Genomic DNA, 12718 nt, shown 5'->3' with positions numbered 1-12718 from the left:
TCCGTCACGGGCCGTGGGCACTTCCTCCGTGCCATCCGTCATGGGACACGGGCACTTTCTCCCTGCCATCCATCACCTGATGCCTCTCTCACCCCTTCCGCCGCCCGGGAAACGCAGTGCGTGCGCCCCTGAGGGCAGCCCCAGGATTTTCTGAGGGGGGGAGCACCCACGCTGCTTCCCTGTCCCGCTGGGCTGTGGGAGGGATGAGGTGGGGCGGCCCCCAAGGTGAATCCCCTGCGGTGAAGGTGGGCAGAGGGAGGTGTGGGGGGGGAGGGGAAACGTGTGCAGCCAGGCTTCCCTGAGATCCGATCCCGGAGCCTCTGTCGTCGCGGACCCGGGGATCTGGGCCCACCGTACGAAGGTTCAGTGGACCGGATCGCTTTCTGTTCCCCGGGGTGCGTGTGGGCTGTGATGCACCGTTACCACGCTCCATGCCACAGTGGGAAGTCAAGATGGTTGTGCCCAGTAAAAAGAAAAACAAAAAACAAAAAACCCAACCCCAAACAGGTGTGTGGTGTGCAGGCTGGGAGCAGGGGAAAGATCAGCCAAAGTCTGGGTGCGAGTGCTGGGAACCAGAGCAGAAGTGCCTCGGTAGTTCCCGGGCAGTCGTGGAGACGGATTCCCCCGTCCCGCACCTCCCACTGGAAACCGGGACTCCGGACCAGCCCTTGCCGCAATTGCCAGGGAAGCTTTCCCGAGCTTGGCTCCCCGGCGGCTGCCAGCAGGGAAGAGAGGCGGCCCGGAAAGGTGACTGGAGAGAGAGCGCGGTGTAACTGGGTGGATGCTGCAGGGCGCGCTCCGGATGTCGCCCAGCAGAGCTATTCTTCAACGGGCTTTCTGCCTAGATTTCCCTGCTCCCTTGATTTCACCAGTCAGTATAAAGCATGGCTGCCCCGGGGCCAGTACTTTTCCATCACGCACAACACTCGATAAAAGTGACAGCAAGTACATCAGCTGAAAAAGTTGGATTCAACAAAAATAAGAAAATATCTAGAGCAAATGGCCATGCTATTGCGTTCTTTCATTGCCACTGTTGTTTTTGTCAGAAAGGACAAGGTAAAAACAGCAGGGCAACTGCACACTCCCATGCTTCCTCCCGGTTATTGCCACATTTCTGCTTTCCATGCGCCACTGGACCTGTGTGCCTTCCGTTTCTCTCCCCTGCCTGCACAGAAGAACTTTTCATTATAAGCGACGTCTAATTACTGTGTAAGGGCGTCTTCCAAGATATTTAAAGGAACCGGAGTTTACTGGTTAGTTAACATTCAGGGAAGAGATCAATTTGACCTGCATATCATACAGCAAAATGAATGAATGACTAAAGTCAGAAATAAGAATCAGGGAGACTGATGGAATAAAGTCCTTATTACAGTCTTGGGGATAAAACAAGGAGAGAATTGTCTAAGAAAATCTGTGATAAGAAAAGTTACTTTGGTAGCAACTGAACTGTAGGAAAGTGTGACATTGTTTTAATTGGTAGTGTATCTAGACAGTTAAACGGATCGGTAAAACGCAGTGCCTATAAGAAAGAGTTAATATTTCAATTATATAGATCCTATTGAAGTGAATAAGAAAAATATTGAGACAATCCTCTCTTATCCCCCCCCAAAGATGATTTGTATGTGACAATACATTTTCACCTTGCATCAGAAGAAAGAGCCAGGGAAAATGGGTATAGATAGGTAGATAGATAGATAGAAATTTGAAATTAAAATCCTTCAAAATATTAACAAAATACCTACTGCAAATTAATGTTCAGTGGCATGGTGTAAATTGGTACAGCTCTATAGGAAGGCAGTTTTATTGTGACTCTCATAAGTTATCAGTTTTGACTCCATTTTTTAGAAAACCATTCCAGAAGATCATCAAATAGATTCAGGATGGGGAAAAAAAAAAAACACCACATTCCCTAGAAGTTCATAGCATTTGAAAATGAAAAATTTTAAAGCAACATAAATATCCAATTATAGTTACTTGGCTTACCAAAATGTTATTGCTCCAGTGTAGACTATTATATTTCTTTACAATTAGAGCACGAAGACAAACTTGTCACCTGGATGATTTAGTTGATAGGAGGTAAAGTGAAGAAAAAAGAGTAAAAAGTATAAATGCATATATAAAATGTTTTTTTTTAATTGGAAAAATATATATCAAGCTGGTAGGTTTTTCTCTTGTAATGGCAGGATTATAGTTTCATTGTTTAAACTTCTGGGAATCTTTGGGTCTTTGAATGTTTCTTATTAATAAGCAATACATGCACGTGGATACTCTCCTCTTCCCTAATGGCAAGCTCCTTTGAAGTACTAGGATGCCAACATTTCTTTAAGAAGATTGCTCCTGTCATAACCTATTTTTTTTGTAACATGTTTTGGCTCATTTTATCTGAAGTGGGGGGAAAGAAAATGAAGGCATTATAAGAATAAACATTTTGAATGTTGCCTTCGTTTGGTGCCTTTTCTTTTTATTTGTATTTTTTCCCTTGAACAGGCAAGAGGAATGGTATGATTTGGCAGTTTCCTACTAATACCATGATTACCCTGGATTACATGTTTGGGGAGAGGAAGAGGAGGTGCAGGGGAGGTTTACAGCTCAGTGACCCAATCCTCTGGTGATACACTTCACAAGAAGACATGTTTTATCAAAACAAGTTGCTCATAGGCTTTTTTTAAAAAAAAATCTTGTCCCTCATTTACTTTCGCTGTTCTCCATTAGGGAAATTGGCCTTCTGGTAATCATATTCTCAGGACTTTCTCAGAAAGTGATCCTACAAGCTTGTGGATGGGTTGGGGAACAGAAAGCTGGAGGCAGAGATCCACTGATTTTACCGGAAGCTGCCCACTGTGGATCAGCCACTGTTCTAGGCACTGGGATTTAACAGTATCCCAATGAGTCACACCTCAGGGAGCTCACATTCTAAAGAGGGAGACAGACCTCAAGCAGAATGTTAAATGGTGCTAGGTTTTATAGGGACTATATAAGGAAGGGATGAGAAATGGGTAATCATGGGAGATAAAGCTCTAAATAGACCAAGGAAGTCATTTCTGCAGGAGGTGAAGGAAGAAGGGTGATGTGATTATCTGGTTCAGGCTACATCAGCAACAAAGGCAAAAGCTGTTGTACACTACAGGAGCAACCTGGCCATTCCAGACGCTGAAGGAGGCTTATGTGACTGGAGCTCAGTGAGGAACCTAGCCCAATCAGAGTTTTCCCCTGCCAGGAATGAAATCAACAATACAGCATATACAATGACAAATATTTCTTTTTTATTTTTATTTCTTTTGTTTTTTTATTAAAGAATTTATTAACCTTGATTTTTACATTATATTTCGAATGACATGTTTTTTATTAAAGAATTTATTAACCTTGATTTTTACATCCTATTTCAAATGACGTGTTTAACAAACAAGTGTTTAAGAAGGGAATCTCTATATACAATCACTGGCACTTAGTTTTTAGAACATAATCAAAATTAGGCTAAGGGTTTGTATATCATAGATGCATATTAATTTATGAAATAAAACATTATGTCTATAGAGTCATCGTTATTTTTACTTTTAATGGTTTTCTTTTTTATTGTAATGTATAGAGGGATTACAGTTATATTCACCAGATACATTACTTTTCAAACTTTGATACTCCTTCTCATGTACAATGACAAATATTTCTTAAGGAAATTTTCCTTGTTGGAAGAGTGGCACATTCCATAAAGTTTGAATATGACATGGAAGTATTTCAACAAATAAATCAGAAATTAAGGATTCCTAATTGACATGTATGTAAAGGGCATCATCTTTTGTCATTTCTAAAGGTATTTACATATTAAAGAACTGGAGGACAAAGACGTGAAATTGAGAAAACGTAGAAAAGAGTTAATAAGCAAGACAGCCACAGACCAATTATACTAGCAACGTTCAGATGATGCTGTAGGCAATACTGCTGTATGCTCATGCTGAGGAAGAGGGTCAATGTCCATTTGGAAGCAAAGGACAAGCTGCTAAATTGTTTGATGAGCCAACTATCAAGCAGGTAAATGGGAAAACCCTGAGAAAAAGCATTTCCTGGAGCTCTTACTGCAGTCCTGACATCAGAGAGGATTACACCGAACAAGATCCACCCATGACCAATTCATTAATGACGTAGGTCAGTTCTGAGAATACTGAAGATGAATCACTTGGAAAGAAACTATGAAATACCCCGAAAAGATAAAGTTCATATGTTTTCTTTCTTTTCTTTTTTTTTTTTTTTGGTTGGTCGTGGGACTTGAACTCTGGGCCTGGGCGCTGTCCCTGAGTTCCTCAGCTCAAGGCTACCACCCTACCCCTTGAGCCACAGCACCACTTCCAGTTTTCTGGTGGTTAATTGGAGATAAGTCTCACGGATTTTTGTGCCTGGGCTGGCTTTGAATGGTGATTCTCAGATCTCAGTCTCTTGAGTAGCTAGGATTACAGGCATGAGCCACCACACCCAGCTTATTTTCGTTTCAATTAAGAGATTTTTTTTATCTCAATTCTGAATTTTTGTCACAGCAAGGCAAAATTAACTTCTGCCAAAGGGTGCACCATCTGCCAAAAATCTGGCAGTTACATGACATTACCAATAAACATCTTGCAAAATGAGAAATATTATCAGCATATGTTTTAAATCAAATTCCCATCAGTGACATGGAAAGGCTGACTTGATTTTAATCTTTATAGAAAATAATAGCAGTGTAGAATCATTGTCTTATAAAGAAGAGATCAAAGAGCAAAACACAAGTGTCTCCATAATCCCCCACAAGTTGACCTCCCTGGAGTCTTGGTGAGCAGCAAGATGGCATCCACCAGCGGGATGGTTCAGCCAAGCCACATACTCCATGAATAAGATTTCCTAACAGAAGGCACAATCCTAAACTCAGTGCATCGGAAGCTTTGGGGTAGACAGTGCTCCTACCTCACTCTTTGGTCTCCCCGCATGCTAAGGGAAGTAAATCACCAGATCTGAGGCATCAGAGCCCTCCAGACACTCTAGCAATATTAAAAACATTACCTCAGAAACAGAGACAGAAACGAGACCTCAAGAAGAAATGGGATTTATCCAACCTGGAGGGCCAGAACAACCATGGAGCTGGCGGTTTATTATCAAAGAATTATCTTCACAGGAAAGGACTTGTAAAATGACAAGTACAAAATATTGTATATTAAACAACCTTGATCAATATCCTGAGAAAATGAAATATAGAAAATATAGCTGGATTCTTGTATCTTGTCTTTATATATCTTGGTCAGCATTTCCACAAGATTACCAAATTGTTTATGTATTTTATATTTATTAAAGTATACGTTTTTAAATGTTAAGAAGTGCCTAGAAAGTATAAAGGGAAACATTTATAAAACTATATCAGGAAGCTAATAACAACAATATTTTTCTTGATTTCCTCATATGGGGGAGAGGTTAGTCAGCTTTTTAAATTGATAATTTGTTGGTTTTATTTTAAGAATAAGAACATTGCTTTTCTAATTCCAGCCTCATTCAGTTTTCAGTGATGTTTTGAATGGTAGTTAGCAACTACTTGTGAGCTAGCTAATTTTTTATCCTTTAGCGTTTTTGATTCTTGGTCACATGTGATAATGACATCCACATCTTGTGGAAAAACACACAGAAAAAAAAGATTCAACATTCAGCCACTCACACAGAGATAAGTACTAAGATTTTAGAATTTATTTATTTCCTACATTTTTTTCTAAGGAAGAATATGGTGTTTATATGCATATAAATATAAATAGAATTTAAATTATATACATATAAAGTAAATTATATGCATATAAATATACATTAGCCCACTCTTTCACTTAAGAATATTATAAGTGCTGGGTGCTGGTGGTACACATCTGTAATCCTACCTACTCAGAAGACTGAGATCCGAGGATTGCAGTTCAAAACCAGCCTGGGCATTAAAGTCTATGAGATTCTTATTTCCAGTTAACTACCAGAAAACCAGAAGTGGCACTGTGGTTCAAAGTGATATAGTGGTAGCCTAGAGCAAAAAAGCTCAGGGACAGTGCCCAGGCCCTGAGTTCAAGCCCCACAACAGACAAAAAAAAAATCAATAATTAGTAATTATAATAGTAAGAGGAAGAAGAAGACAGTGCAGACAGTGAAGGGAAGGGATCACTGGAAGGAATCAGGATTCATACAGAGTTTTCCAAACTTACACACTAGGCTTGACACGCCAAGCTGTCATCTCAGACATTCTACATTGCCAAATGATCTGGAAATTGATAGGTCTGTGCAGAGCATATGAAAATCCCATTAGCTAATTAGAACCAGAGTTCTAGGTCCAAGGCCAAGGTCCCACATCCCCTTTCCAACCACTTCATATACCAAATAAAGAGATGAGTGGAAGTGATGAGCAGAGACGGAGACCTGTCATTTAGCATGTGTACTCTGTGGGATGGGGCAAGGTAAGTACTTCGGCCCACATTTGGGGAACACTGAGCTTTAGGTTAGAATAGAGGAAGAACTGAGGCAGCAAGCAAAATACCTGCATAACTACTAAACAGTTCTGGTTAGCGGGACCTGGCTGATCATTACTTTTTTGTTCTGTGTTTTAAATTGTTATTATAAGGTTGATGGACTGAGGAATAAAGTTACATAAGTCAAATAAAGAGTGCATTTCTTTTGAATAATGTCACCCTGGTTGATTAATAAGGGGCTCTGGCAATACTTGAGAGGCACAATCTGGAAAGAATGGAAAAGTAACAGTTCTTTTGCTGGTGGTCTGTTCTTCAGAGACTTCAGGGTTCCTTTCCTTGATTTAAAAGAAAATCAAATTTTCATTATTTTAAAATGTTGTATAAAGGGGTTTCATGTCAATTTAAGTGTGCAATGCATCTTGATAAGCGTCACCCCTTCCATCATTCTCCTCATTTCCACTGATCTCCTCTAGTTACCTCTGTCCATTTTCATGGATGTATGAGTATTATGTTATATTCTCCCCATAATTCTTCTCTCCATTCATCTGCCCCCTCCCCTAACTCCTCCTCAGACAAGACAAGTTTCAGGGCCAAGTGTTTGGCCTAGTGGTAGAGTGCTTGCCTAGCATGCACGAAGACCTGGGTTCAATTCCTCTGTACCACATATACAGAAAAAAGCTGGAAGTGGTGCTGTGGCTCAAGTGGAAGGACAGTGTTCAGGCCCTGAGTTCAGGGGCCAGGACTGGCCAAAAAAAGAAGACAAGTTTCAGCTTTCTGGTATTCATTTTGCCAAACTATCCTACTGAACACTCCAACCCGCCTGGAACGTGTGTGAGGTCTTCTTCTTCTTTTCCCTAGCAAGCACATGTCTGTTCTCCATTTCACTAATCTTGTCATCTAAGAATACTACATATAAACTAGATGCTAGTGGCTTAAGCCTGTCATCTTAGCTACTCAAGAGACTGGGACCTGAGGCTTGTGGGTTCAGTCCTGGCGGTAGTCTCCTCTTATCTCCAATTAGCTAGTTTAAAAAAAAGCCATAATTGGAGGCATAGCTCAAGTGTTAAGAGAGAACACTAGCCTTTAACAAAAAAAACAAGGGAGAGTGGGAGGCCCTGAGTTCAAATTTCAGCATTTCCTCCCACACAAGAATGATAAATACAAATGTAGTCATATAGTATCTAAGACTGGCTCTTTTGCATCCAGTTAATTCAATAAAGACTCATCCAAATTGTTGCTTATATTGGTAGTGTGTTCCTTAGTGTTGCTGAGTAGTGTGCTGTAGAGTTGTCTGCGGCAAAGTTTGTTTAATTATTATTAAACACATCTGGTTTGTTTTGCAGTTCTCAACTACTCCAAATAAAACTGGTACATTCTTATTTGGATTTTGTGTAAACATTGTCTTAAGTTTTAATTTTGCATTTCCCTAATAGCTAATCATGCTGAATAGTTTTTCATCCTTGCGATTGATACATGCTCTTCTGTGATGTTTCTTCCTTTTTCTTGAAAACAAGATTTCATTATGTAGCTCAGTCTGGTTTCCATGTTGAGATCTTCCTGCCTCAGTCTACCAAGTATTGAGATTATATGTATATGTATCACCTTGCCCAACTCATGACATTATCTTTATGGCTTGCACATTTTATAATGAGTGTTTTTCTTGGTTTGCTGATTTTTAAGAGTTCCCTATATATTGTAGATGCTATGTCATATATATGGTTTGTGGTTGTTTTCTCATATTTTATATCTTATCTTTTCATCCTTTTAATTATTTCACAGAGCAAGTTTTAAAATTTTTATTGAGTCCAGTTTGAAATTTATCCTTTTATGAATCATATACTTGGCTAGCCCTATGTCCTAAAGATTGTCTCCAGTTATTTATATTTAGATGTGTGGTCCATGATAAATCACTTCTCAGTAAGATGTGATATGTAGCTTGATGTTCATTTCTTTGACTAATAGATGAATAATTGCTCAAGCCACGTTTTTTGGGCAGTACTTGGGTTTGAACTCAGGGCTTTAGACTTGCTAGCAGGTGTTCTATCACTTAAGCCATGCTCTCAGATCTCGAGCACTGTTTTTAAAGGCTATATTTCTTTCACTGAACTGCTTTTGTACCACTGTGGAAAATTAGGTGAGTCAGGTTTTTTGTTCTACTCATTATGAGCCTCATACTCAGTACGAGCCCATAAATCCAGTACTATAGCCTTGATTACTGTAGCCATATCATGTATTCATGTAGAATAGCCTGACTTCTTCCATTTTTCTCTTTGTTAAGATTTTGAAAGATCTTTCTAATTCCTTTGACTCTCCATATAAATTTTAGAACAAAAAATGTGTCTACAAACAAAACCTTGTTGGGGTTTTAATAGGAATTTCATTAAACAGATAATCACAAACTGGTAATGTTTTGGTCAATAGTTACATATCACCTTATTGGCCCTGGGCACTTAATGGAGCTGAAAATTTCTTTTCTTTTCTTTTTTTTTGCCAGTCTTGGGGCTTGGACTCAGGGCCTAGGCACTGTCCTCAGGCTTTCTCAAGGCTAAAGCTCTACTACTTAAGCCACAGCACCGCTTCCAGCATTTTTCTGTGTATGTGGTACCAAGGAATCGAACCAGGGCTTCATGCATGCTAGTCAAGCTCTCTACCACTAGGCCAAACTCCTGGTCCCTCTATTCCTACCTTTATGGGAACTTTTTATGATGAAACATTGTTAGATTTTTATCAAGTGCTTTTATGCGTGATGTTTTTCTTTTTTCATTTATTAATATGATGGATTACACTGGTGGACTTTCAGTATTAAGCCAGCCTTGAATTCTTAAAATAAATTGTTTAGTCATGATTTATACTTTTGTATGAAATATGAATTATCTTTTCTGATATTTCTTGAAGTTTTGCATCTATTTTCATAAAGACTGTTGGCGTATACTTCCTTTACTGTGCTAATCTGTTTTACTTTTGATATTAGAATATTACTACCTCCATAAAGTGAATTGAGAAGTGTTACTTCTATTCTCTAGAAGAGATTCATTTTTATAGATGCTTTAATAGGCCACATTAATTAATTCTTTTTTAAATATTTGGTAGAAACAATATGGGGTAAATGTTTTATTTGAAGAATTTTTAAAACTATGAAGTTCAATATTTATCAATTTCATATTACACAAGACATGGTAGTTTTTAATGGAATGGCTTATTTTACATTTTCCTTTTTGTTTTTATTCTTTTTTTATTTTTTTATTTTTTATTTTTTATTTTTTTATTTTATTGTAATTAGTAAAAGGGTTACATGATATTTGCCAGATAGAAGGTGCATTATTGTTTTTATTCTTGATCTCATGCTTGTCAGGCACTTGCGCCATATACCCAGCCTTAGTCCTAGTTTTTGAGGTGAATATTTAGAGATATGTATTACAGCTATGAATTTTTCTCTTGGCACTGCTTTAACTAAATCTTTCATATTTCAGTATGTTGTATTTTCACTTCCATTCAGTACAAGATTTACTTGACTTTTAAATTTCCCTGGGGACTTTCTCTTTGTCACATGGATTGTTTAGAAAAGTGCTTAATATAAATGTGTGGAGGTTTTCTTTTTATTTCTGTTATTAATTCTTAGTTTGATTCCACTCTTGTCTGGGATGTTATTACTATGATTTTCATTCTTCTTAACTTTACTGAGATTTGTTCTTTGGACCCTATTTTGGCTCCCACAGGTACTTCAAATGATTACATTCACCTATTGGGTATTCTATAAGTACTTATTCTAGCCACTGCGAAATAGAAAATCTGAAGAATACCAGTTAAAATCATCTCAAATAAAAAGTTAGTGAAACTTTCATCTCAACCAATAAAAGTTGGGTTTGACAGTATATGCATATCTTTCCAGCTACAAAGAAAGCGCATGTAGAATTGCCATCCCAGTCAACCAGGCAAAATATGAAACCCTACTGGGAAAATAACTGAAGCAGAAAAGGGCTAGTGGCTCAAGTGGTAGAATGTCTGCCTAAGTAGAGCTAAGTCTTGAGTTGAAACCCCAGTACCACAGAAAAGAGAGGCATTTAGTATAGAAAATTAAAAGCTACAAAAATATCCATAACTCTCCTTGGTAATAACAAATAATGGTATCTCCAATTAATAAATTGTTAAAGTATGCTGTTTACCATTCCTAATCCCTTTACCCAGAGACAATTATTGGTAATATAAAAAGGTTTTGGAGAGCTAGCTGGAGATGTTATTTTGGTTTGTATTTATACGAGTCTGTAGTTTTTGTTTTGTTTCTGGAGACTCTGAGCTGCCTTTTCTAGGACTTAATGCTGATGGTGGCAGTTCTTCATGTTTATTTTTGGTTCCACATGCTGTTCTTCAAACCCATTTCCTCTTATTCTCCCCTTAGAAACAGAAGGGCAGCAGTTTCTCACCTCTGCCTAAGATCCTTCCACAGAACTGAATCACTAATCTTATCTTTTGCTTCCCTGGATGAATCAACCAAGGGTCTCTCCTTGGCATTTCAATCTCACTGTCAAATTACTTTATCCCTTGAGGAGAAATGACCAGAAGGAAAACCTACATTTTCTAACTAGTTTATTTGGTTATTGGATCCTTAGCTCCCTGAAAGCAGAGAGCTGGATCTGAAGACTTACAGAGTTTCCTTTCCACTGGGATTCTGCACTTGCCAAAGACTTTCCTAAGCCTTACTGGCTGAATGGCTCAAGAGTGTGGCTCCTCGTAAAAGCCACCATCAAGGCAGTTCCAGGAATTTGCTGGTTACTCAGTGGTGGTGGATCAAGTGCCCAGGGCTGCGTGGGAAGAGATGCAGCTTGTCCCCCAGCTATTTCTCACACTCATCTCACATGGGTGTGAGGGACCCTTAGAAATGTGTTCCTTGGCAAATGCATTCCTTAGATATCCCCTGGGGATGTCAAAGAACGTAGGTTCCTTAGGGGCTGCTTTTACGGAGCTTGGTAGCTCTAGAGTTGGAGCCACTCCATGTTAATTTTCAAGTAGTCTTGATTCTTTCCAAGAAAGCCACTTTTAATGTGGTGGCAATGAGGTGGGGCATTTATGCACCCTGATATCTGGGAACCTGAAATAGCCCCATAACAACTTATACCTCCAGTTCGCTTCTATAGACCTGGAAAGCAGAGGTGAAAGGATTCCACTCAGTGTGACAGCGGCCAGAGACAGTCTTGTGAGCACTCCTACTCAGCAGAGGCTTGAAATGCACACAGTCCTGAGGACTACAAATTTTGGCAGGAAGTGCCCAAGACCCCATTCTTTATAAAACAAGAAGTTCACTACCCACTCTTTGTCATCTATATACTGTACCTCTTTTCTTTTTTTATAGAATGCAAATTCTGCAATTTGTTTATTAGCTTACTTACTCTGTGTTTGGAAAAGATAATTGAAAAGGAAATAAATATAGTTGGTAGTTGATGCCTTATAAGAGGTAACACGGTAGCTAACTTGATGAAGGACCAACACATCAGAGTAACAATTAGAGGTTAGCAAATCGGCCTGATTTTGCAAATAGTTGCTCTGATTGCTCTTTAAAACCCGGACTTCTGCAATCCTTATGGGGCTGTAGCATGTTTGCACAGCCTTAGCCAGATGCTTCATTTTTGTTCATTCAACAAATAGTTACTGAGAGCCCAAAAGGAGCTGTGCACTGTGTTAGGTGCTGGGGGTGTAGTCCCATCAAAAGTTTCTGGACTGAAGTGTGTTGCTTCTCTCTGGGGCAACAACACGGGATGGGGAGGGACACAGGGCCAGCCTGTAGTCCCCCCGGGAGCCGAGCGAGATGGTAAGTATCGATGACCCATCCCTCCCCCAAGTACCGGGGAAGAAAAAACCACGCTGAGTCAGAAGCAGTGTTAACCATGAAAGCACATCAGATCTCTGCTGATCTCTGCTGATCTGATCTGCTGATCTCTCATGCTCTCTTTATTGCGTCAGACAATTAGTTATACACAGTTGTGGTAGGAGAAGGTGGGAACTGGGAAGCTAGCCAATAGGAAGAGGGCCACTGTGCTACCACTAAGGGTCTGGGTGGGGCTTTCAGGTACTGGGCGGGACAGGTGCAGGAAAGCACGGGATACCTGAGCTGCTGTGAGACCCGAGAAGCTCCGGGGGGTTCAATCGAGTCACGTACACAGAGATGCCTTAAGAGAAGTATGCAAGGAGTGAATGCCTGGACAAAGCCCTTTAATTGCCGCTGAGCCAGAATCAGGCCTCAGAGATGGAGGCCAGGCCCCAACAAAGTGATG

The 12718-nt window shown here is 39.7% G+C and overlaps 1 pseudogene; it reads left to right on the top strand.

Annotated features, from left to right (window-relative positions):
- Positions 1-4800: 4800 nt before the first annotated feature.
- LOC150058414 (alpha-ketoglutarate dehydrogenase component 4 pseudogene) lies at positions 4801-10883 on the top strand (annotated as a pseudogene).
- Positions 10884-12718: the final 1835 nt, after the last annotated feature.

Source organism: Megascapheus bottae, chromosome 10, assembly GCF_031878675.1.
Source record: "Megascapheus bottae isolate mThoBot1 chromosome 10, mThoBot2.hap1, whole genome shotgun sequence".
Lineage (NCBI taxonomy): Eukaryota > Metazoa > Chordata > Mammalia > Rodentia > Geomyidae > Megascapheus > Megascapheus bottae.
This window is presented reverse-complemented; position numbering and strand designations above follow the sequence as displayed.